Below are 22763 nucleotides of genomic sequence, written 5' to 3'. Positions count from 1 at the left end.
ACCGGGCATATCTAGACACACACGCCGCAGCCTGCCCCTTCATGGGACAGCAGCCCCGGAAGCCAGGAAGGCCTGGGCAAGGCTGACCAAGGGCAGGAAACTTGCTGGGTGTTTTCCCTGGCCTGTGGGGACTCTGAGGAGAACCAGGCCTCTCCCGTAGGAAGACCTCCCCGACTGCCTCCAAAGGCCGGTTTGCAAGCATTCTCGCCAGACTGCTGCCGCTCCCTGCCGAGGGAGGCTTGCTTTTCCTGCAAGTCGCGCACTCTGCTCTTAAGCCCGGGAGAAAAGCGCTTCGGGGTGGTCCTTTCTCTGGGCCCTTGCCCCTGAGCCTGGAGTCAAGCTTGGACATCCACATTGCCAGGAAGAGGCAGAATCACATGCATATGTTTGTTCCTGCCCCCTGCACCTTCCGAGGACTTGGTTGAGCCAGAGTCTGTCAGACATGTCCTCCGCAGCCCCAGCAGGCGTGCCTGAGTGTCAACGGGTAGAGCTGATCTAGTTGCAGAGTGGGCCTCTTGCTCTCCCAGCTGCCCGGAACCTGCTGGGCCAAAGAGGCCTTGGGCATCCACACACTTCTTCCGCACTTCCTTGTGACGAGGCCGTCGGAGCTCCAGGCTCTTGCTGTGTGAAAACAGCCCATGCCAGCACCTGCCCTCCGAGTAGGCCTTAAATTAGGCCAAGCACAGGGGAAATGCGCTAGGGGGTAAGAGACTGGGGAGGTGACCAGGCATGTCTGGACACACTCCCCGCAGCCTGCCCTTCATGAGGCAGCAGCCCCGGAGGCCCGGAAGGTCTGGGCAACCCTGGCCAAGGACAGAGACCATGCTGGGTGCTGCCTGTGGGTCCTCTCAGCAGAACCACCGCTTTCCCGCATGAAGACCTCCCAGGCTGCTTCCAAGGGCCGGTTACAAGCATTGTCGCCGGCTGCCGCACCTCCCAGCGCAAGGGAGGCTTGTTTTTCGCGCAAGTCGCGCAATCCGCTCCCAAGCCGGGAGAAAAGCACATCGGGGTGGTCCTTTCTCTGGGCCCTTGCCCCTGAGCCTGGAGTCATGCTTGGAAGTCCACACTCCCAGGTTGAGGCAGAACCACATGCACATGTCTATGGGTCCTCTCAGCAGAACCACCCCTTTCCCGCATGAAAACTTCCCCGACTGCCTCCAAGGCCCGGTGGCAAGCAATCTCGCCGGCTGCCGCACGTCCCTCCCCAAGCGAGGCCTGTTTATCCCGAAAGTCGCGCAATCCGCTCCCAAGCCGGGAGAAAAGCACATCGGGGTGGGTCCTTTCTCTGGGCCCTTGCCCCTGAGCCTGGAGTCAACCTTGGAGGTCCACACTCCCAGACCAAGAAAGAACCACATGCACACGTCGTTTCCTGAGCCCTGCACCTTCCGAGAGCTCGAGTGAGCCAGAATCTGTCAGGCAGCTCCTCGGCAACCCCAGCAGCACAGCCTGTGTGTCTAGGGGCAGAGCCGACCTAGGGGCAGAGTGGGCCTCTTGCTCTCCCAACTGCCCTGAGGCTGCTGGGAGAAAAAGGCTTTGGGCATCCAACCCGTTGCTCCCCACTTCCCTCTCACCAGGCCGTCTGAGCTCCAAGTCCTTGCAGTGTGGAGACAGCCTCTGCCAGCACGTCCCCGCCGAGTTGGACTCAAAAGAGGCGTAGGCCGGGGGAAATATGCTAGGGGGTAAGTGACTGGGGAGGCGACCAGGCATGTCTGGACACACTCCCCGCAGCCTGCCCTTCCTGGGGCAGCAGCCCCGGAGGCCAGGAAGGTCTGGGCCGCCCTGGCCAAGGGCAGAGACCATGCTGGGTGCTGCCCCTGGCCTGTGGGTCCTCTCAGGAGAACCACCGCTTTCCCGCATGAAGACCTCCCCGGCTGCTTCCAAGGGCCGGTTACAAGCATTGTCGCCGGCTGCCGCACCTCCCAGCGCAAGGGAGGTTTGTTTTTCCCGCAAGTCGCGCAATCCGCTCCCAAGCCGGGAGAAAAGCACATCGGGGTGGTCCTTTCTCTGGGCCCTTGCCCCTCAGCTTGGAGTCAAGCTTGGAAGTCCACACTCCCAGGTCGAGGCAGAACCACATGCACATGTCTATTACTGTGCCCTGCACCTTCCGAGAGATCGAGTGAGCCAGAGTCTGTCAGGCACCTCCTCGGCCACCCCAGCAGCACAGCCTGTGTGTCAAGGGGCAGAGCCGCCCAAGGGGCAGAGTGGGCCTCTTGCTCTCCCAGCTGCCCTGAGGCTGCTAGGCTAAAGAGGCCTTGGGCATCCACCCCCTTGCTCCCCACTTCCCTCTCAGCAGGCTGTCTGAGCTCCAAGCCCTTGCAGTGTGGAGACAGCCTCTGCCAGCAACTCCCCTCCGAGTAGGACTCAGAAGAGGCCTAGATCCAGGGGAAATGCGCTAGGGGGTAAGAGACTGGGGAGGAGACCGGGCATGTCTAGACACACACGCCGCAGCCTGCCCCTTCATGGGACAGCAGCCGCGGAAGCCAGGAAGGCCTGGGCAAGGCTGACCAAGGGCAGGAAACTTGCTGGGTGTTTTCCCTGGCCTGTGGGGACTCTGAGGAGAACCAGGCCTCTCCCGTAGGAAGACCTCCCCGACTGCCTCCAAAGGCCGGTTTGCAAGCATTCTCGCCAGACTGCTGCCGCTCCCTGCCGAGGGAGGCTTGCTTTTCCTGCAAGTCGCGCACTCTGCTCTTAAGCCCGGGAGAAAAGCGCTTCGGGGTGGTCCTTTCTCTGGGCCCTTGCCCCTGAGCCTGGAGTCAAGCTTGGACATCCACATTGCCAGGAAGAGGCAGAATCACATGCATATGTTTGTTCCTGCCCCCTGCACCTTCCGAGGACTTGGTTGAGCCAGAGTCTGTCAGACATGTCCTCCGCAGCCCCAGCAGGCGTGCCTGAGTGTCAACGGGCAGAGCTGATCTAGGGGCAGAGTGGGCCTCTTGCTCTCCCAGCTGCCCGGAACCTGCTGGGCCAAAGAGGCCTTGGGCATCCACACACTTCTTCCGCACTTCCCTGTGACGAGGCCGTCGGAGCTCCAGGCTCTTGCTGTGTGAAAACAGCCCATGCCAGCACCTGCCCTCCAAGTAGGCCTTAAATTAGGCCAAGCACAGGGGAAATGCGCTAGGGGGTAAGAGACTGGGGAGGTGACCAGGCATGTCTGGACACACTCCCCGCAGCCTGCCCTTCATGAGGCAGCAGCCCCGGAGGCCCGGAAGGTCTGGGCAACCCTGGCCAAGGACAGAGACCATGCTGGGTGCTGCCTGTGGGTCCTCTCAGCAGAACCACCGCTTTCCCGCATGAAGACCTCCCAGGCTGCTTCCAAGGGCCGGTTACAAGCATTGTCGCCGGCTGCCGCACCTCCCAGCGCAAGGGAGGCTTGTTTTTCGCGCAAGTCGCGCAATCCGCTCCCAAGCCGGGAGAAAAGCACATCGGGGTGGTCCTTTCTCTGGGCCCTTGCCCCTCAGCTTGGAGTCAAGCTTGGAAGTCCACACTCCCAGGTTGAGGCAGAACCACATGCACATGTCTATGGGTCCTCTCAGCAGAACCACCCCTTTCCCGCATGAAGACCTCCCCGGCTGCCTCCAAGGGCCGGTGGCAAGCAATCTCGCCGGCTGCCGCACGTCCCTCCCCAAGCGAGGCCTGTTTATCCCGAAAGTCGCGCAATCCGCTCCCAAGCCGGGAGAAAAGCACATCGGGGTGGTCCTTTCTCTGGGCCCTTGCCCCTGAGCCTGGAGTCAACCTTGGAGGTCCACACTCCCAGACCAAGAAAGAACCACATGCACACGTCGTTTCCTGAGCCCTGCACCTTCCGAGAGCTCGAGTGAGCCAGAATCTGTCAGGCAGCTCCTCGGCAACCCCAGCAGCACAGCCTGTGTGTCAAGGGGCAGAGCCGACCTAGGGGCAGAGTGGGCCTCTTGCTCTCCCAACTGCCCTGAGGCTGCTGGGAGAAAAAGGCTTTGGGCATCCAACCCGTTGCTCCCCACTTCCCTCTCACCAGGCCGTCTGAGCTCCAAGTCCTTGCAGTGTGGAGACAGCCTCTGCCAGCACGTCCCCGCCGAGTTGGACTCAAAAGAGGCGTAGGCCGGGGGAAATATGCTAGGGGGTAAGTGACTGGGGAGGCGACCAGGCATGTCTGGACACACTCCCCGCAGCCTGCCCTTCCTGGGGCAGCAGCCCCGGAGGCCAGGAAGGTCTGGGCAACCCTGGCCAAGGGCAGAGACCATGCTGGGTGCTGCCCCTGGCCTGTGGGTCCTCTCAGGAGAACCACCGCTTTCCCGCATGAAGACCTCCCCGGCTGCTTCCAAGGGCCGGTTACAAGCATTGTCGCCGGCTGCCGCACCTCCCAGCGCAAGGGAGGCTTGTTTTTCCCGCAAGTCGCGCAATCCGCTCCCAAGCCGGGAGAAAAGCACATCGGGGTGGTCCTTTCTCTGGGCCCTTGCCCCTCAGCTTGGAGTCAAGCTTGGAAGTCCACACTCCCAGGTCGAGGCAGAACCACATGCACTGTGCCCTGCACCTTCCGAGAGATCGAGTGAGCCAGAGTCTGTCAGGCACCTCCTCGGCCACCCCAGCAGCACAGCCTGTGTGTCAAGGGGCAGAGCCGCCCAAGGGGCAGAGTGGGCCTCTTGCTCTCCCAGCTGCCCTGAGGGTGCTAGGCTAAAGAGGCCTTGGGCATCCACCCCCTTGCTCCCCACTTCCCTCTCAGCAGGCCGTCTGAGCTCCAAGCCCTTGCAGTGTGGAGACAGCCTCTGCCAGCAACTCCCCTCCGAGTAGGACTCAGAAGAGGCCTAGATCCAGGGGAAATGCGCTAGGGGGTAAGAGACTGGGGAGGAGACCGCGCATATCTAGACACACACGCCGCAGCCTGCCCCTTCATGGGACAGCAGCCCCGGAAGCCAGGAAGGCCTGGGCAAGGCTGACCAAGGGCAGGAAACTTGCTGGGTGTTTTCCCTGGCCTGTGGGGACTCTGAGGAGAACCAGGCCTCTCCCGTAGGAAGACCTCCCCGACTGCCTCCAAAGGCCGGTTTGCAAGCATTCTCGCCAGACTGCTGCCGCTCCCTGCCGAGGGAGGCTTGCTTTTCCTGCAAGTCGCGCACTCTGCTCTTAAGCCCGGGAGAAAAGCGCTTCGGGGTGGTCTTTTCTGTGGGCCCTTTCCCCTGAGCCTGGAGTCAAGCTTGGAAGTCCACACTCGCAGGGTGAGGCAGAACCACATTCACACGTTTGTTCCTACCCCCTGCACCTTCCCAGAGCTCGGTTGCGCCAGATTCTCTCAGACTTGTCTTCGGTAGCCCAGCAGCACCGCCTTTGTGTCAAGGTGCAGAGCCGACCTATGGGCAGAGGGGGCCTCTTGCTCTCCCAGGTGCTCTGAGGCGGCTGGGCCAAAGAGGCCTTGGGCATCCACACCTTTGTTCAGCACTTCCCTGTGACCAGGCCGTCTGAGCTCCAGACCCTTTCAGTGTGAAAACAGCCCAGGCCAGCACCTTCCCTCTAAGTAGGCCTTAAATTAGACCAAGCCCAAGAGAAACGCGCTAGGGTTTAAGAGCCTGGGGAGTCGACCAGGCGTGACTGGACACACTCTAGGCAGCCTTCCCTTCATGGGACAGCAGCCCCGGAGGCCAGGAAGGTCTGGGCAAGGCTGTCCAAGGTCAGGAATCTTGCCCGGTGTTTCCCCTAGCCTGTGCGGACTCTGAGCATAACCAGCCCTCTCCTGCAGGAAGACCTCCCCGAATGCCTCCAAGGGCAGGTTTGCAAGCATTCTCGCCAGACTGCTGCCGCTCCCTGCCCGTGGGAGTCCTGCTTTTCGCGCAAGTCGCGCACTCTTCGCCCAAGCCTGGGAGAAGAGCGCCTCGGGGTGGTCCTTTCTCCAGGCCCTTACCCCTCATCCTGGGGTCAAACTTTGATGTCCACATTGCCAGGCCGTGGCAGAACCACATGCACATGTCTGTGCCTGCCCCCTGCACCTTCCGAGCGATCTGGTGAGCCAAATTCTTTATCCAAACTGCAAGGGCCTAGAGCTCAGAGTACCTCGTCAGAGAGACGCGTGGATCAAGAGGGAGAATGCCCCATACTTCTTTGGCCCAGTAGCCTCAGGGCAGCAGGGAGAACAAGAGGCCCACTGTGCCCCGACATCGGTTCTGCTCAGAGGCCTCACAGGCCAGAGGCAGAACCCAGCATGGCCCTTGCCTTTAGCCAGCCTTGCCCAGACCTTCCTGGCCTCCATGGGTACTTCCCCATGAAGCGGCAGGCTGTGGGGAGTGAGTCCTGTTTCGCCCAGGCCCCTCCCCAGGCTTATCCCCGCTAGCACCTTTCCCCAGATGCTGGGGTCCAGCCTCTGCAGGATCCAGGGGTACCGTCAGGATGAATGGCATCAGTGAGAAAAGGAGAGAGAGAGAGACCAGACTGGAGGGGTGTAGTAGAGACTGGAAAATCTTTAATTTTTTACTGTAGCTATTATATTCTAAATTAGTACATTTTTAAGGTTAAGATAGCTTAATAATTTCATCAGCTTAACCTTCATGAAACCAGGATGTTTTCTATAACTTCTTTGTGAGAGTCTTATATATTATCTTCTGGCCTTGGGGCCTATAGACATTTTGTGACCTAGGTGAATGCAAAGAATCTATTCTTTAATGAACACAGATCAGTCCTTTTGCAGAAGTTATCAGTTAAATTCATCTAAAAGGTTTACCACACAAAGACTCTGCAGCTCCGGTGAGGCAGTCCCTGTTTAGCATTCCTGGTTAAATTTAACAGGTTTAAACTACTATTTTTCTAAATCTTTAACTATAACCCCTTTTAGAATAATATTCTTATGTTTTCTAATAGGGCTTCCTCACCCCTGAAGGGCTCTGTGTCTATTAGGGCCCTTTGTGTGATCAGGTTCTTTATGCTGTTCATGATTAAGTTGTTGTGAGCAGTCAAGTAGATTAGTACCAAGGGCATAATCGCATTTGCTGAACAGACAAAAATACAGCAAAGGAGTTTAAATTAAAACACTCCTTTCACCCTGGATAATCTCATAAAATACCATCACCTGGGAAACATTGATTAAAGCTCTAAATTTACTGTTATTTGGAAAGAGATCAGGGAAGGCCTGTTACCTGTGTCACAGAATTAGGAAGTAGCTTCTATTGAAGCAAGCATCAGAAAGACAGATATCATCTTTAAGGTGATATCTTTAAGCACCAGGGCCAGCTTTTTGGAATCCCTGAAAATATGATCTGACTTGCTGGTCGGCCTTCTCCTCATGACCTTGTCATGGGTGGGAGCTGGGGTGCTGGCTCCCGGCACCATGGGGCTAGGCATCATTTGAGGTCTACTTGGAGGGGAGGTGTTGACAGGGGCTGTCTCCACACTGTAAAAGCCTAGAGGGCAGAGGCCCTGGTCAGAGGGAAGGGGAAGCAAGGGGGTGGAGGCCCAAGACCTCTTTCTTTGGCCCAGGGTTGCAGGGAGACCAAGAAGCCCACTGTGCCCCTTGGTCAGCTCTGCGCCTTCACACAAAGGCGGTGCTGCTGGGGTTGCCTAGGAGCTGCCTGACAGACTCTGGCTCACCTGAGCTATCTGAAGGTGAAGGGGGGCAGGAATAGATTTGTGCATGTGGTTCTGCCTTGGCCTGGGAGTGTGGACTCCCTAGCTGGCCCCAAGGCTCAAGGGCAAGTGCCCTGAGAGAGGACCACCCCAAAGCACTCTTCTCCCGGGCTAGGGAGCAGAGTGAGCGGCTTGGGGGAAAAGCAGGCCTCCATCAGGGAGGGAGTGGCAGCCAGTTGGCGAGAGTGCTTGCAAACCAGCCTTTGGAGGCAGCCGGGGAGGTCTTCCAGTGACAGAGGGCCGATTCTGCTCAGAGGCCCCACAGGCCAAGGGCACAACCCAGCATGGTGCCTGCCCTTGGTCATGCTTTCCCAGAACTTCCTGGCCTCCGGGGGTTCTGCCCCTTGAAGGTGCAGGATGTGGGAAGTGTGCCAGACATGCCCAGGCGCCTCCCCAGTCTCATACTCCCTAATGCCTCTCACCCAGGCCAAGCCTCATTTGAGGTCTACATGATGGGGAGGTGCTGGCAGGGGCTGTCTCCACACTCCAAGGGCCTGGAGCGCAGAGTGAGTGGCTTGGGGGAAAAGCAGGCCTCCATCGGGGAGGGAGCGGCAGCCAGTTGGCGAGAGTGTTTGCAAACCGGCCTTTGGAGGCAGCCGGGGAGGTCTTCCAGCGGGAGAGGGCCGGTTCTGCTCAGAGGCCCCACAGATCAGGGGCAGGTCCCAGCATGGCCTCGGCCCTTGGCCAGCCTTGCCCAGAACTTCCTGGCCTCTGGGGATACTCTCCCGTGAAGGGGCAGGCTGCAGGGTGTGCCAGACATGCCCGGGTGCCTCCCCAGGCTCATCCCTGCTAGCGCCTTTCCCTTGGGCCTAGGTCTCATTTGAGGTTTGCCCACACGAGGCTCAGGGGCAAGGGCCCTGGGAGAGGACCACCCTGAAGTGCATCTCTCCCAGGCTAGGGAGCAGAGTGTGCGGGTGCCCAGACCTTCCTGGCCTCCACAGATACTGCCCCATGTAGGGGCAGGCTGTGGGTTGTGAGTCCATTCATGCCCGGGCCGCTCCCCAGACTCATCCCCGCTAGCACCTTTCCCTTGGTGCTGGGGTCCAGCCTCAGCAGGATCCAGAGGTACCCTCAGGATGAACCGCATCGGTGAATAAAGGAGAGAGAGAGAGAGACCAGACTGGATGAGTGTAATAGAGTCTGGCAAATCTTTAATTTTTTACCATAGCTTGTATATTCTATGTTAGTACATTTTTAAGGGGAAGATAGTTTAATATTTCATCAGCTTATCCTTCATGAAACCAGGGTGCTTTCTGTAACTTCTTTGTGAGAGCCTTATACATTATCTTCTGACCTTGGAGTCTATTGACATTTTGTGTCCTAGAATGCAAAGAATCTATTCTTTAATGAACACAAAGGTCAGTCCTTTTGCAGAAGTTATCAGTTAAATTCATCTAAAAGGTTTACCACACAAAGACTCTGCAGCTCCGGTGAGGCAGCCCCTGTTTAGCATTCCTGGTTAAAATTAACAGGTTTAAACTATTATTTTTCTAAATCTTTAACTATAACCACTTTTAGAAAAATAGTTTTATGTTCTTTAATAGGGCTTCCTCACACCCAAAGGGCTCTGTGTCTATTAGGGCCTTTTGTGTGATCAGGTTCTTTATGCTGTTCATGATTAAGGTGTTGTGAGCAGTCATGTACATTAGTACCAAGGGCATAAACGCATTTGCCAAACAGACTAAAATACAGTGAAGGAGTTTAAATGAAAACACTCCTTTCACCCTGGATAAGCTCATAAAATACCACCACTTGGGAAACATTGATTAAAGTTCTAAATTGACTGCTATTTGGAAAGAGATCAGGGAAGGCCTGCTGCCTGTGTCACAGAGTTAGGAAGTAGTCTATTGAAGCAAGCATCAGAAAGACAGATATCATCTTTAAGGTGAGAACCAGGGGGCAGCTTTTTGGAATCCCTGAAAACATGATCCTCCTTGCCTGTCAGGCCTTCGCCTCATGACCTTGTCATGGATGGGATCTTGTGTGCTGGCTCCCGGCACCATGGGGCTAGGCCTCATTTGAGGCCTACTCAGAGGGGAGGTGCTGGCAGGGGCTGTCTCCACACTGCAAAGGCCTAGAGGGCAGAGGCCCTGGTCAGAGGGAAGGGGGAGCAAGGGGGTGGATGCCCAAGACCTCTTTGACCCAGCAGCCTCAGGGCAGCAGGGAGAGCAAGAAGCCCACTGTGCCCCTAGGTCAGCTCTGTGCCTTCACACAAAGGCAGTGGTGCTGGGTTTGGTGCAGCACCAGGTGCACCAAAGGTGCAGGGGGCAGGAACAGACGTTTGCATGTGGTTCTGCCTTGGTCTGGGAGTGTGGACCCCCTAGCTGGCCCCCAGGCTCAGGGGCAAGGGCCGAGAGAGGACCACCCCAAAGCGCTTTTCTCCCGGGCTAGGGAGCAAGGTGCGCGGGTTGCGGGAAAAGCGGGCCTCCGTCGGAGAGGGAGCGGCGGCCAGCCGGCGAGAGTGCTTGCAAACCGGCCTTTGGACGCAGCCAGGGAGGTCTTCCAGCGGGAGAGGGCTGGTTCTGCTCAGAGGCCCCACAGGCAAGGGCAGGACCCAGCATGGCCCCTGACCTTGGCCAGCCTTGTCCAGACCTTCCTGGCCTCTGACGGTACTGCCCAATGAAGGGGCAGTCTGCCGGGAGTGTGCCAGACATGCCCAAGCACCTCTCCAGGCTCATCCCCGGTAACGCCTTTCCCCTGGGCCTAGGCCTCAGTTGAGGCCTTCTCGGAGGAAAGGCAGGGGCTCTCTCCACACTGCAAGGGCCTGAAGTGCAGAGGGGAGTCAGAGAAAAGGGGAGAGCAAGGGGCTATATGCCCTATACCTCTTTGGCCCAGCAGCCTCAGGGCAACAGGGAAAGCAAGAGGCCCACTGTGCCCCTAGGTCGGCTCTGCCCCTGGACAACACAGGTGGTGCTGCTGGGGTTGCCGAGGTGCTGCATGACAGACTGTGGCTCACCCGAGCTCTCTGAAGTTGCAGGGGGCAAGAACAGACGTGTGCATGTGGTTCTGCCTTGGTCTGGGAGTGTGGACGCCCTAGGTGGCCCCAGGGCTCAGGGACAAGGGCCCTGAGAGAGGACCACCCTGAAGAGCTTTTCTCCCAGGCTGGGAGCAGAGTGCACGGGTTGCGGGAAAAGCGGGCCTCCGTCGGGGAGGTAGTGGCAGCCAGCTGGCGAGAGTGCATGAAAAACCTTCTTTGGAGACAGCCGGGGAGGTCTTCCAGCGGGAGAGGGTCGGTTCTGCTCAGAGGTCCCACAGGCCAGGGGCAGGAGCCAGCATGGCCTCTGCCCCAGGTCTGCCTTGCCCAGACCTTCCTGGCCTCTGGTGGTACTGTCCCATGAAGGGGCAGGCTGCGGGGAGTGTGCCAGACATGCTGGGGTGCCTCCCAAGGCTCATCCCCGCTAATGCCTTTTCCCTGGGCCTAGGCCTCAATTGAGGCCTACTCGGAGGGGAGGTGCTGGCAGGGGCTGTCTCCACACTGCAAGGACCTGGAGCGCAGATGGCCTCGTCAGAGGGAAGGGGGGAGCAAGGGGGTGGATGCCCAAGACTTCTTTGGCCCAGCAGCCTCAGGGCAGCAGGGACAGCATGAGGCCCACTCTGCCCCTACGTCGGCTCTGCTCAGAGGCCCCACAGGCCATAGGCAGAACCCAGCATGGCCCCTGCCCTTGGCCAGCCTTGCCCAGACTGTTCTGGCCTCCACGGGTACTGCCCCATGAAGCGGCAGGCTGTGGGGAGTGAGTCCAGTCATGCCCGGGTGCCTCCCCAGGGTCATCCCCTGGGCGCCTTTCCCCTGGTGCTGGGGTCCAGCCTCAGCAGGATCCAGGGGTACCCTCAGGTGAACGGCATCGGCGAGAAAAGGAGAGAGAGATCAGGCTGGAGGGGTGTAGTAGAGTCTGGCAAATCTTTATTTTTTTACCGTAGCTTTTATATTCTATGTTAGTACATTTTTAAAGGGAAGATAGTTTAATATTTCATCAGCTTATCCTTCATGAAACCAGGGTGCTTTCTGTAACTTCTTTGTGAGAGCCTTATCTTCTGGCCTTGGGGCCTATTGACATTTTGTGACCTAGGTGAATGCAAAGAATCTATTCTTTAATGAACACAAAGGTCAGTCCTTTTGCAGAAGTTATCATTTAAATTTATCTAAAAGGTTTATCACACAAAGACTCTGCAGCTCCGGTGAGGCAGCCCCTGTTTAGCATTCCTGGTTAAAATTAACAGGTTTAAACTATTATTTTTCTAAATCTTTAACTATAACCACTTTTAGAATAATAGTTTTATGTTCTCTAATAGGGCTTCCTCACACCCAAAGGGCTCTGTGTCTATTAGGGCCTTTTGTGTGATCAGGTTCTTTATGCTGTTCATGATTAAGGTGTTGTGAGCAGTCATGTACATTAGTACCAAGGGCATAAACGCATTTGCCAAACAGACTAAAATACAGTGAAGGAGTTTAAATGAAAACACTCCTTTCACCCTGGATAATCTCATAAAATACCACCACTTGGGAAACCTATTGATTAAAGTTCTAAATTGACTGTTATTTGGAAAGAGATCAGGGAAGGCCTGCTGCCTGTGTCACAGAAATTAGGGAGCAGTCTATTGAAGCAAGCATCAGAAAGACAGATATCATCTTTAAGGTGAGAACCGGGGGGCAGCTTTTTGGAATTCCTGAAAACCTGATCTGCCTTGCCTGTTAGGCCTTCGCCTCATGACCTTGTCATGGATGGGATCTTGTGTGCTGGCTCCCGGCACCATGGGGCTAGGCCTCATTTGAGGCCTACTCAGAGGGGAGGTGCTGGCAGGGGCTGTCTCCACACTGCAAAGGCCTAGAGGGCAGAGGCCCTGGTCAGAGGGAAGGGTAAGCAAGTGGGTGGATGCCCAAGACCTCTTTGGCCCAGCAGCCTCAGGGCAGCAGAGAGAGGAAGAGGCCCACTGTGCCCCTAGGTCAACTCTGCTCAGAGGCCCCACAGGCCATAGGCAGAACCCAGCATGGCCCCTGCCCTTGGCCAGCCTTGCCCAGGCCTTCCTGGCCTCCAGGGGTACTGCCCCATGAAGGGGCAGGCTGCGGGGAGTGTGTCCAGACATGACTGGGCGCCTCCCCAGGCTTATACCCACTGTCGCATTTCCCCTGGGCCTAGGCCTCATTTGAGGTCTACGTGGAGGGGAGGTGTAGGAGGGGCTGTCCACACTTCAAAAGCCTTGAGGGTGGACTGCCTTGTCACAGGGAAGGTGGGAGCAAGGGGGCAGATGCCCAAGTCCTTGTTCGCCCAGTAGCCTCAGGGCAGCATGGAGAGCAAGAGACCCACTGTGCCCCTAGGTCGGCTCTGCCCCTTCACACACAGGCGGGGCTGCTGGGGGAGCCAAGGTGCTCCCTGATAGACTCTGGCTCACCGGAGCTCTCTGAAGTTGCACGGGGCAGCAACAGACGTGTGCATGTGGTTCTGCCTTGGCCTGGGAGTGTGGGCCCCCTGACTGGCCCCCAGGCTCAGGGAGAAGGGCCCTGAGAGAGGACCACCCCGAAGTGCTTTTCTCCCAGGCCTGAGAGCAGAGTGTGCGGGAGGCGGGGAAAGCTGGCCTCCCTCGGGGAGGTAGAGGCAACCAGCTCTCGAGAGTACTTGCAAAGTTTGTGCTTTTATCATTTTAACAGGTAAAGCTATTACATTTCATACATTTCATAGTGAAGTTATCAATTCTTTGTCATCTGTACTGGAAATATTTCCCCCATTTAATTCTTGTTTTTGGTGCTTTGTGAAGTCAAGAAGTATTACATTTTTATGTAGTCAGTTCCTTTTAAGCTTTCTTTACTAATGAGATATGCTTTTCCCACCCTGACCTGAAAACTGATAAATACTTATATCTATTTTTCTAGTTTTTTTTTTTATAGGGAGAAATATCAATAACCTCAGATATGCAGATGACACCACCCTTATGGAAGAAAGTGAAGAACAACTGAAGAGCCTCTTGATGAAACTGAAAGAAGAGAGTGAAAAATTTGGCTTAAAACTGATTCAGAAAACTAAGATCATGACATCCAGTCCCATCACTTCATGGCAAATAGATGGGGAAACAATGGAAACAGCGACAGACTTTAATTTGGGGGCTCCAAAATCACTGCAGATGGTGACTGTGGCCATGACATTAAAAGATGTTTGTTCCTTGGAAGAAAAGCTATGACCAACCTAGACAGCATATTAAAAAGCAGAGACATCACTTTTCCAACAAAGGTCCATCTAGTTAAAGTCATGTTTTTTCCAGTCGCCATGTACAGATGTGTGAGTTGGACCATAAAGAAGGCTGAGTGCTGAAGAATTGATGCTTTTGAGCTGTGGTGAGGGAGAAGACTCTTGAGAGTCCCTTGGACTGCAAGGAAATCCAACCAGTCCATCCTAAAGGAAATCAGTCCTAAATATTCATTGGAAGGGCGGATGCTGAAGCTGAAACTCCAATACTTTGGCCACCTGATGCAAAGAACTGACTCACTGGAAAAGACCTTGATGCTGGGAAAGATTGAAGGTGGAAGGAGAAGGGGGCAACAGAGGATGAGATGGTTGGATGACATCACTGACTCGATGGACATGAGTTTGAGTAAGCTCTGGGAGTTGCTGATGGACAGGAAAGCCTGGTGTGTTGCAGTCCATAGGGTGGCAAAGAGTTGGACATGACTGAAAGACTGAACTGAACTGACAAAAAGAATAAGTGAAAACTAATAATGTGCCAAGAATTATAAAGGAGGAAAATCTATCATTGAAAAATCCCATCATCAAGACTTTTACCTTTAATATTTTACCATTTCCTCTTCCAGTGTTTCTACCATGATTTATTTACAGATTTATTTATAGCCCACTCAAATTTGTATTCAGTTTAATCTAAAATTATAACCACATTCCCATTTTATTAATAATTTCTTGGAAAAAATTGCTTAATGACTTCACAATAATCCATTATAAATATATAATATCTGTCTTACAGCTTTGAATTTTCTTAAACTGTGATAAAATACATATCACATAAAATTTACCATCCTAACCAATTTTAAGTATACTATGCAAGACTGTAAGTATTTTCACATTGTTGTACAGACACTAGGCTTCCCTGGTGGCTCAGATGGTAAAGAATCTGCCTGCAATGCAGGACACCCAGGTTTGATTCCTGGGTGGGGAGGATCCCCTGGAGTAGGAAATGGCAATGCACTCTGGTATTCTTGCCTGGAGAAGCCCATGGACAGAGGAGCCTGGCAGGCTACAGTCCATGGGATTGCAAAGAGTCAGCACGACTGAGCAACTAATACACACACACATACACAGACATTACCTTTTTTTTTTTTTAATATTATTTTATTAGTTGGAGGCCAATCACTTTACAACATTTCAGTGGGTTTTGTCATACATTGACATGAATCAGCCATATAGTTACACGTATTCCCCATCCCGATCTCCCCTCCCACCTCCCTCCCCACCCGACTCCTCAGGGTCCTCCTAGTGCACCAGGCCCGAGCACCTGACTCATGCATCCCACCTGGGCTGGTGGTCCGTTTCACCATAGATATATACATGCTGTTCTTTCAAAACTTCCCACCCTCACATTCTCCCCCAGAGTTCAAAAGTCTATTCTGTACTTCTGTGTCTCTTTTTCTGTTTTGCATATAGGGTTATCGCCACCATCTGTCTAAATTCCGTATATATGTGTTAGTATACTGTAATGTTCTTTATCTTTCTGGCTTACTTCACTCTGTATAATGGGCTCCAGTTTCATCCATCTCATTAGAACTGATTCAAATGAATTCTTTTTAACGGCTGAGTAATATTCCATGGTGTACCACAGCTTCCTTATCCATTCATCTGCTGATGGGCATCTAGGTTGCTTCCATGTCCTGGCTATTATAAACAGTGCTGCGATGAACATTGGGGTGCACGTGTCTCTTTCAGATCTGGATTCCTCAGTGTGTATGCCCTTTTGTGGGCACCTGTGCTATCTCTTCATTTTCTCTACCTTTAAAATTTACATACAGTAAAATTTGGTGGGGAGGGGATGCTCAATTTCATGATATTTAACAAACCCATACACTACCACAATTAACATGTGAAACAGATCCATCATCCCATAAATGCCCTCAGGTTGCCCCTTGTAGCCAACTTCTCTCCACCCTCAGACCTTGACAACTACTGGCTTGTTTTCTGCGCCCATTAATATTGCCTTGTCCTGTAAATGGAATCATACAGTTCATAGTCTTTTGAGATTGACCCCTGTCACTTAAAATAATACATGTGAAATCCATCCATGTTGATGTGTGTACCCGTAGTTCATTCCTTAATTGCTGAACAGTATTCCACTGTGTGTATCACACAGTTTATTTACCTATTCACCAGCTAGATGTTTGGGTTGTTTCCAGCTTTTAGCAATTATAGACACAAATGCCATGAACATTCACATATGGGTTTTGTGTGAACACAACTTTTCATTTCTCTTGGGTAAATACTCAGGAGAGGGATTGCTGAGTCTCCTTATTTTACATAAGTTTTTGCTAAACATCTTCATGCTTTCATTTTTGTTCAAATTTAGGATACATATCTAGAAATGGATAACAAATACCAGTCCACAAGACTCCTCAGTCCATTGAATTCTTCAGGCAAGAATACTGGAGTGGGCTGTCATTTCCTTTTCCAGGAGATCTTCCCGACCCAGGGATTGAACCCGGGTCTCCTGTATTGCAGGCAGACTCTTTACCAACTGAGCCACCAGGGAACAGAAAGAGAAATAGCACAATAGCACAATAACTGGACTGCACTTGAAACACCCCCTAACCTTCCCCCACCCCTGTTTGTCAAAAACTTGTCTTCCAAAAAATTCCCAAGGTCAAGGAAGAAACTGCAAGTGTACTCAATTGTCCCAGGTTGCTGGCTAAGGGAGATGCTGAAGCAGGGGTGTCCCAAGAGGTAGACCCTCCCTTGTGTGGAGTCCTCAACAGACCTCCAAAAGCCTTGGTGATGATCATAGAGATTTGTTTAATTTTTTTTAATATCCTTGTGAGATAAACTTAAAACTTAGCAATTCTGTTACAGTCTTCCTAAGAAAAAGTTTTCTTTCTTTACTGATCCGTGAAGTACCAACTCTGATGACCACTGTTCTAATATACCTCATAGTGTTGCTGACACTATGGATAAAATTGTGTGACATTGAATTTATTCAATAAAAATGATGAAGCATCTGCCCTGTGCTCACCACTTTCCAAGGGTTGGGGAGTACAATGAAAATACTCCATAAGATGCACAGCTCGTAGGCACATTCTTTTAAAAACCTTTTACACTTCCACCAATAGTTTATTTTCAATGTCAACACTTGCCAATTTATGACAATGCTGGGTAGAAAGCTCATTAAAAACCCAGGCGCCAGGGTTCCTGGAAGGATATCCCATTCTCCCTTGGACAGTCCTCCACCCTCTCTGGCTCTGTTTCCTCATTAGCAAAATCATGGACAACTAACTATAATTCATCCCTGGAACCCAAGTCTATTGAGAGATGGGAAATATTACTCCAAGGCCTGGATGATAGACCAGATTTAAAGAAAAATATGCCATTGCTGCTTTTCAGTCAAACAGACAAATACAATGAAGGAAGGAGCCCCTGGCCCTGTGGGATTTGCCTAGGGGTCTAGTCTGGGAAATTCTTACACATCAGGAGATGGCTCTGAGCTGGATTTCCACAAACAAGAACATCCATGCAAAGGACAAGCCTGCAGAGCTCTGTGCCCATCAGTCACAAGAGACTGCCTCCCGATGGCCAGCAGCATTTACAAGTGACCTCCTAAGGCCTTCACCAAACTATAGGGGCACCTCTGGATTTTCTGTTTCCCTCACTTTTCTGACTCTTTTCTTAAAAAAAAAAAAAAGCAAATTTCTTCATAGAATGCCACAGTGGAAGGAAAATAGGCCTCCAATTTTTACACCTCAGGTTGCAAAAAAACTTGGAGCTTTTTTTTTTAACTAAAGCACCACATAATTAAAAAATTTTACACGTTCTAATTATTCAGTTCCAAAACATCACACTTATTGCACAGGGTCCCTATGGAAAGGCCCCCTTTCAGCAGGACAGCCACAGATTCCACCACGAAAGGGCAGCAAGGTGTTCTCCTCCTTTCTTTTCTGCCTGGGTGGCCACCAGGTTTTTAAATCCATGCACCCTACTAAGTTTCTAGGGTGCAATTCGTGGACCCTTCCCTTTCCCATCCCAGCAGGTGATTAAGGGCCCACTGGACTGCAAACTGTCGGTAGCAGAGCTGGGCCAGCCGGCCAGTCAGAGTAAGGGTTGTGGAGTGCCCAGCAGGTGAAAGAAATCACCAGGAAGGATAAATCCCTTGGACTTCCTGGGGACCTCACTGCAGGCACGAGGCTGCTTGGGAAAATCACAAGAGTCCGAGTTTTATATGAAGGGGTAAAGTGGTAAAGGCCTTGACCCCAATGGCGAGGTCTTTCTGTGACCTCCAGGTTGGGGGCATCGAAACTATGCCAACAGAGAGGGCGGAACACGTGGTTCCCTGCTCCACCCTACGCCACCGAGTCCCAGTTTCCTTACCTGTGGTCCGTACCCTGCCGCTCTCCTCACTGGATGCTGATCGATGGGGATCCAGGAGCCCACGAAATGTGCATTCCCAGTTGCAATGGAGACCCCTGAGACCTGGGACCCACTGCCTAGGAGCTCAGAGGAGGCACGCTCCACCCCCGACATGGGCCAGGTGTGCTTCGGCCATACGCCCACTTCCAGGAGAGGTCTGCGGGGCTCCCTACTGCCGCCAGGTGAAATCCATCCAGGAGCAAATCCACCCTAAGAGACAACCCAAGCTTTTTATCAGCTGTGAAGTGAAGTCGCTCAGTCGTGTCCGACTGAGTGACCCATGAACCTACCAGGTTCCTCCGTCCATGCAATTTTCTAGGCAAGGGTACTGGACTGAGTTGCCATTTCCTTCTCCAGGGGATCTTCCCAACCCAGGGATCGAACCTGGGTCTCCCGCACTGCAGGCAGACGCTTTACCATCTGAGCCACCAGGGAAGGTCTCCCGCACTGCAGGCAGACGCTTTACCATCTGAGCCACCAGGGAAGCCCCACACTAGGTACCCGGAAAGGGGGAGGCGGGCGAGGTGCAAGGCTTGCCCTGTGGGACACTGCCCCGATTTCGACCACCACCGCCAAATCCCCACCCGCGGGCCTCGACCCTGCCAGGCCCGTGACACATGGGGGCCCCCAGTGCGCCAGTCGACCGCCGCCCGGAGGTCCCCGTCGACGCCAAACGACCAACCCCACATCCCCCCCGAAATGGGCAGAGCCCTCCCCCACCACCTCGTACACAGGTACGGCCGCCCCCCGGGAATCTGTCCTCTCCCCTCAACCACCGGGGCCCCCTACCCGCACCCGTGTCCCAGGCACCCTCCTCCCTCCACCACCAAGGGCAGAGAAGACGGGAAGCATGGCGCCAAGCAGGCAGGGACACGACAGAGGTGAGAGGGTGAGAGACAAGACAGCTGCGCAAGGCGTGGGGAGGGGTGGCTGCGAGCAAGCCCGGAGGCTCGAAGGGCGTGAGGAGGCGTCTGGAGACAGCGCGGCAGGCCCAGAAAAGCGGACGACGACTGGCTGAGGCAAACAGGTCCAGGGCCAGCGGCGGGACGCGTCAGGCAGGCAAGCGGCCCAGCAATGGGTAGCCGCCATCTGTCACGCCGCACAGCCCACAAGACGCGACCGGAGGATCTGCGCCGTGTGGTCTGCGGCTGGGGGAATGGCAGCCATGGCCGTCGCCGCGGGTGAAGGCGCCTTCGGTGGGGTGGGGGCGCACTGAGCACCTCCACCCCTACCCCAACCCTCGGATCCAGCCTCAAGGGAAATTGGCGGGGAGGTTGGGCGGAAGAGGGACACCAGAGACGCCGCCACCGGGCGCAGGGCAAGGGTGGCGGGGCGCCCGGCCGAGGATGGAGGGGCGAGCGGGAAGGCGGAGGAGAGCTGCCTCTCCCACCCGACCCGCACTCTGCACGCCGCCCCCCACCCTCTCCCGCGGGCCCCTCTTCCCCTACCACCGGAAATGCCACCAGACCCGACCGCCCGCCCTGGGCGCGCCGCCTTCCATACCTCTTTAACTCCCTTACCTTTCCATCCGGCGCTGCCGGGGTGGAGGAGAGGCTCAGGAGCCGGGCACGGCTAGGCGAGACCTCCGCGCCGCTCTTGGAACCGACCATAGTAATGATCCTTCCGCAGGTTCAACAATGGAAAACTTGTCAGCTGATCTGTCTATAATTCAGGGATAAAACTATGACTACAGAAAGGAAAGATGACCTGACCTAGGATGGCCATGATATTCTATAGAATCAGAGGAAATTGGTTAAAATAAAAAAAATTTTCTTGGAAACTGTAAAGCTGGTTCTTTTGCACATGCAATTAAAAACATAGCTTGTTAAAAAGGCCTGCCCAGGGCAAAGCTTGAAGTTAACCATTTCCCTAGAAAACAATGCCCACTTTGCCTGAGACCTCAGCCTTGGGCAAATGAGAACTTCAACACCCCCCCCCCAAAAAAAAGGGAAGTCAAAGAGATATTTTAAATCTTAGGGGTAAAAGTAGAAGATCTCTGTGTGGATTTCTGTATGTCTCAGTGTGAGTCTTCTGTTTTTTGATTATATTGCTGAAGTTGTAAGTGAGTTCTTATTTAAATGATCTAAAGAAAAGGAAGCCCTCACAACTCAAATAGCTCTCAATACAAGAAAAAAAATTGACCTAAATTAATTTTGGATTCATGTGAATTGGGAAAGAGTCAATATTAAATATCTTGTATTTTATTTTTTTCACTGCTCTAATATAGACATGTCTAAGAGTCATTAACATTAAACATAAACTTTTCATAGTGCCTAGATTTATTATAATTTGAATATTGCTATATTGTTATATCTCTTACAAACTTGTCAACAAAGAAAGTACCTCTAAAAACAAACCAAAAAAACTCCTTAAAAATGTAAATGTGATATGAGCTTTTAGATAAACTATTAAAAATAATTATACTTTAAAATATCTGTCTATAGTAGTCTCGATTGAAGGCTGAGGAGAAGGGGACAACAGAGGATAAGATGGTTGGATGGCATCACTGACTCGATGGACATGAGGCTGAGCAAGCCCCGGGATTTGGTGATGGACAGGGAAGCCTGGCAGCCATGGGGTCGCAAAGAGTCAGACACAACTGAACTGAACTGAACTTACAATAGTTTCTCCAGATTTTGGTTACCTGAATTTCTATGGTTGTGCTAAACGAAGTGATGACAGTGTATTGAATAGCTAGATCATTTCATAAATTAAGGTTCTGAAACATTCACTACTTGACAGGACCTTCCTCTTACATAGAAACTAAAGAGATTTTGACTATCCATGAATAGTGTCTGGTGCCATGCTGAGATGTTCAGTGTAAGAAAGCAATTTTTTTTTTTTTTTAGATAGTATCACTTATACGTATGTTCACCAATCTGTAAAATGCCAATATAAAAGTCAGTTCTCGGTTGCTTAAGGAAAAATGTATGACTTGTTATTAAGGAAGGTATGAGGAATAAAATTGCATTTTATGAAGGAAAAAGTAGTAGTTTAGACTTGCAGGTGGCAGTTTCAGGATGGGGGAAGCAAAGGAATGGGTACAGAAGGCGATAAGGAGGTTTTATGGAAAGTGGACCCCCAGAAAAGAGTTTTGTTCCTAGTACAAGGTTTCTTGAGACGCTGAACTGCCTTTGCTAGTGGATTTTAAGTTTCTTTACCTCTTAAATGATCCGTCCTAGGTTTACCTTTGAAATCTTTTGGTAACTTTGGCTAAGTGGAAAAGTATTATTTCACAGCCTACCTGACTGTTATAAACCCTTTTGATATTTATGAACAAACCTTCCTAAATAATTGACTTCTAGCTAACTTTGGGATGCTTCAGAGGGCCCGTGAGACTTCCCAAAGCAAGATATTAAACAACCTGAGTTCATTTGGCATGTTAAACTACATGGGAAGTGTTGTCAGAAGGAGTGATTGAATCTTCTCAAGTTATATTGTATGGTTGATGATACTAATAGAGATATCCTAGAAATTATGTGACATTCATGAAAATCTGATATGTTCTGATAAAATGCCGTCAGTTATAATTCGAGTTATCATATTAAAGTGTTTCAAATCACAGCAATGACCAGATTTACTTTGTCAATTTCAATTTAATCAGATTTTAAACGTGCCTTCTGTGGTTTCACACTGATGCCTTTGCAAAAATACTGCTACTTCAAGATATACCGAAGCTTTTCTAATCTTACCCATAAACAATTTTTTGTTTGTTTGTTATCTGGTAAGCTGGTACCAGATTGGAAATTAGTATACTCTCTAGGTAAAGAGAGCACAGTTTTCTTAGAATGCAGCTTTCAATCACAGATTATTGATTTCTTAACCTTTCAGTGATTTATTTTTGTGTTCATAATCCTTTTTTTTTTTATACTTCGGTAAAGTAAATAACCATTGTTTAAGATTATGGTACATGTAGGATGGACCAAGCTTTCCCCACTCCTACAAATTCTCTTAAACCCTTGTATTCTTCTGATGGGACCAAGGTCTCACTTTCCTCCAGAGGGACAATCCAAGCTTTTCATCAGCTGATCTGCCCCTGATATCAGAGTCAATTTGAGCACTATTTGGTCTATAATTTAGGCATGAAACTATGACTACATAAAGGAAAGATGACTTTTTGATGCAGGATGGCCATGCTATTCCTTGGACTTCAGAGAAAATTGGTTAAAATTAAACTCCCCCCCCTCCCCCTTGGAAACTGCAAAGCTGGTTCTTTTAGCATATGCAATTGAAAACATCTAGGTTGTTAGGTCAGTTTTCATTCCAGTCCCAAAGGAAAGCAATGACAAAGAATGTTCAAAATGCTGCACAGTTGCACTCATCTCACACACTAGTAAAGTAATGCTCAAAATTCTCCAAGCCAGGCTTCAACAAAACATGGGCTGTGAGCTTCCAGATGTTCAAGGTGGATTTCGAAAAGGCAGAGGAACCAGAGATCAAACTGCCAACATCCACTGCATCAAGGAAAAAGCAAGAGAGTACCAGAGAAACATCTATTTCTGCTTTATTGACTGTGCCAAAGCCTTTGACTGCAGGTGTCACAATGAACTGGGGAAAATTCTGAAAGAGATGGGAATTCCA

The 22763-nt window shown here is 52.0% G+C and overlaps 1 non-coding gene across 1 annotated transcript; it reads right to left on the bottom strand.

The window, feature by feature from the left end:
• Positions 1 to 18545: 18545 nt before the first annotated feature.
• On the bottom strand, positions 18546 to 18617 carry TRNAC-GCA (transfer RNA cysteine (anticodon GCA)). Its single transcript has one exon. It is a non-coding gene; the product is annotated as a tRNA-Cys (tRNA).
• Positions 18618 to 22763: the final 4146 nt, after the last annotated feature.

Source organism: Muntiacus reevesi, unplaced genomic scaffold (genome assembly GCF_963930625.1).
Source record: "Muntiacus reevesi unplaced genomic scaffold, mMunRee1.1 SCAFFOLD_50, whole genome shotgun sequence".
Lineage (NCBI taxonomy): Eukaryota > Metazoa > Chordata > Mammalia > Artiodactyla > Cervidae > Muntiacus > Muntiacus reevesi.
The sequence above is the reverse complement of the archived record's forward strand: the minus strand, read 5'-3'. Positions and strand labels throughout refer to the sequence as shown.